We start from the raw sequence: 4,068 nt of genomic DNA on the forward strand, positions 1-4,068 counted from the left end.
GTAAATTTTAAAATTGATTTTTGGATAAATTTGAATTTTTGGAAAATTTTAATATTTTATCCTTAAATTGAATTTTGAAATCAATTATTTTTGGTACAATTGATGATAAGATATGATCTTATGATATATTAAGTAAAATATGATTTTATCCGTAAAATTGGATTTTATAGATAAAATATGATTTTATTTGATAAAGAGATAAAATATGATTTTATATGTAAAATAAGATTTTATATATAAAATATGATTTTATCTTGTTTAAATTTGAAATGCCACTGCATGTTATCCAATAAATTAATTTTGAATTAAATGTTATTGGATAAGGATGATCGATTGCCATGACCAATTTTGTAGGTGTATGTTAGGAATTTACATTTTGTTTTTATTGTTGTTGGTTTTATTAATGGGCCTGGTTTATGGCCCAGTATGAATGTCATATGTAATAAAAGTGGGCTTGGTTTATGGCCCGTTCCCACCCCTAAAAATGTATCCCCTACTTGTCATTGTTATTTATTGTAAATACATTAGATTTAGTGGAAGATCAAGATTTGAAGATGGTGGGCCCAGCAGACAATAAAGACCGAAGAAATGTAAATTGGAAGCTAATGTAATAGGATTGCATTGCATACTGCATATTACCTAGGATTGGACTAAGACCCGTGATTGGCAACCACGGGTCAATTAGAAATGGAATCGATCATCCTATATAATATATGATATTATGATTGTATGCATGTTTAGACATAATTGCGTGAATCCGGCAAGCATGCAATAAATTGAATATGATGAGACAAATATTTTATAATTAAAAATCCCTCATTTTAAATATGATTTAAAATTGATATCAAGATAAATAAAGGAAATTTAAATTTGTTTAAATGTTCCTACCTTCCATCAACGGTCAATGTATGTGATGCTACCCGCGGATACGGTCCGGCTCATATTATTGGGGGGGCCCGTCCGTCGGAAAGCTGTACATTGGATCGACAAATGTTGTAAGTTGGGTGGAACTCCCATGGGATCGGCTCATATTATTGGGGGATCCACATGGCGACCGTCCATCACAACTTAATATTGATGGGTCATCTTGACATGTCACTTTAAACGGCGTCATATTATTGGACCCTTATTGGACATGAGGTAAATACATGGGGGTTGCTTTGGAAGCAATTGGGCTCTACCTTTTGAGAATTATGGTTGGCTGATATTATTCGGGACCATAAGTTTGTCAATTGGACTCCATGTTCTCACTAAGGAAAAAGTTTCCCGTTTTCACTAGAGGGTAGTGAAATCGTTAAAATAGTGGGAGTGAGATTCATAAAATTAAATTCGCCTATTTTATGTCATAGTAAATTGTTAAACAATCATTGATATATGTCTGTTTTTCTTTTCAGTATTTCATACGATGAATTCGCGTAATCCTTTATTCTCGATCCTCGAACAAAACAAGTTGACTGGCGCCAACTATACGGAATGGTTCCGGAAGTTGAAGATTGTCTTGACTTCGGAGAAAATGCTCTACGTGTTAGATAAAGCACCTCCGAAGGAAGCACCAGCTGATGTAAGTCCGGAGGAATTGGCCAAACTTGATGCATGGTGGGACCATGACATCAAGACCAAATGCTATATGCAAGCCTCGATGTCTGATGAACTCCAGAGGCGATTTGAGGACACGGTGAATGCTGCTGACATTCACGCGCAACTCAAGGAACTTTTTGGGGCTCAGTCGAGGGCTGAAAGGTTCGCTACTGTTAAGGAGTTAATGACGTGCCGCATGCGTGAAGGGACTTCGGTCCGAGATCATGGGGTACGAGTGATTTGGCTCATACAGAAGTTAGCGACCCTAGATTTGGTGTTGGAGCATGAACTCAATGTGGATTTACTGCTTCTGTCTCTTCCTTCTTCGTTTGACGGATTTGTGGTAAATTTTAATATGAACAAGATAGAGGACACCCTTGAAGAGATGGTCAATATGCTCGTTACATATGAATCCACACTAAAGAAGGATAAGCCAGCTTTCTTGGTGGGCTCCTCATCTTCTGCTAAGAAGGGGCCAAGTATGAAGGGCAAGAAACGTTCTGCCCCACCCAAGAAAGTCGAGCCCGAGAAGAAGCACAAGACAAAGGCTTCAAACATTGGTAAATCCAAGGATGTTTGTCATTACTGTAAGAAGCCGGGTCATTGGAAGCGCAACTGCAAGGAATATCTAGAGCAGTTGGGAACTGCAAAGGGTATGTTCTATATTGAAATAAACATTTCGCTTAATACAACTTCTTGGGTATTGGATACCGGATGTGGATCTCACATTTGCAATGATTTGCAGGTGATGACAAGAAGTCGCAGGCTTAGAATGGGTGAGACCCAGCTGAGGCTCGGGAATGGTTCCAGAGTTGAAGCTACGGCCATTGGAGATGTTTGTTTAATTTTGCAGAACGGTTTTAAGTTATTATTAAGAGATGTTTTATTTGTTCCAGATTTAATTAAAAACATTATTTCTATTTCTATGCTTGATAGAGATGGTTATTCTTGCAATTTTGTGAATGGGATTTGCAATATTTACAAGAATGAATGTTTGATTGAAAATGGACAACTAGAAAACGATCTATACAACTTAAAACTAAAAGACGTTCCAATAAATTATGTTGATAAACCGGCGACAACAAACAAAAGGAAAATCGATAGTCAAAACCCGGCAAACCTTTGGCACGCTAGACTAGGTCATATTTCCTCAAGGAGGATGAACAAGCTAGTGGGAGAGGGCATGTTTGATATGTCTGATATTAACTCTCTACCTACTTGTGAATCCTGCCTAAAAGGAAAAATGACTAAATCTCCTTTTAAGGGGAAACCTGAGCGGAGTCAAAATCTGTTGGATTTGATCCATACAGATGTTCGTGGACCATTTAGAGTAGGGACTCAACATGGCCACACCTACTTCATTACCTTTACTGATGATTATTCAAGGTATGGGTATTTATATTTAATGAAATATAAGTCTGAAGCATTTGAAAAGTTCAAAGAATTCAAGGCTGAAGTAGAAAATAAGCTAGGTAAAAGTATTAAAGCACTTCGATCGGATCGAGGTGGAGAATACTTGAGTACCGAGTTTTTGGACTATCTAAAAGAGAATGGGATTCTCTCTCAGTGGACTCCTCCTATGACACCACAGCTGAATGGTGTATCGGAGCGTCGTAATCGAACTTTGTTGGACATGGTTCGATCCATGATGAGCTTCACTGAGCTTCCACCTTCGTTTTGGGGCTATGCGCTTGAAACGGCGGTATTGTTGTTGAACAACGTCCACACTAAAGTAGTGGACAAGACACCATACGAGTTATGGAATGGCAAAGCTCCTAAGTATTCGTACTTGAGGATTTGGGGATGTCCTGCTTACGTGAAGCGGACAGTGGGAGATAAGTTGGATAGTCGATCCAGCTTATGTTATTTTGTGGGGTATCCGAAGAATTCAATCGGATATTATTTCTATTATCCTGCTGAAGCAAAGGTGTTTGTTTCAAGGAATGCCACCTTCTTGGAGAAGGAGTTCTTATTGGATAAGAAAGGCGAGATGATGGAACTCGAAGAAGTTCGAGAAGAACCCGAAATACAAAATAACGATCCTACACCTCAGGAACCATTGCAGGACACGCCTGAACCTAGAAGATCCGAGAGGACTTCTAGACCTCCTATTCGATATGGTCTTCTTCTTGAAGGGGATCAAGATGAACCCGACATTGGATGTGATCCAAGAAACTTCAAGGAAGCAATTTCTGATGCGGATTCAAATTTATGGCTTGAAGCTATGCAGTCTGAATTGGATTCAATGCATACAAACCAAGTTTGGTCTTTAGTAGATCCTCCTGATGGAATTGTTCCAATAGGATGTAAATGGATCTACAAGAGAAAGCTTGGGCCTGATGGTAAGGTATTGACCTACAAGGCGCGATTGGTGGCAAAAGGTTATACTCAAAGGCAAGGAGTTGACTATGATGAAACCTTTTCACCAGTTGCAATGTTCAAGTCCATAAGAATCCTAATTGCCATAGCTGCATGGTATGACTATGAGAT

This window comes from Henckelia pumila, chromosome 2, assembly GCF_033568475.1.
Source record: "Henckelia pumila isolate YLH828 chromosome 2, ASM3356847v2, whole genome shotgun sequence".
NCBI classification, from domain to species: Eukaryota; Viridiplantae; Streptophyta; class Magnoliopsida; order Lamiales; family Gesneriaceae; genus Henckelia; species Henckelia pumila.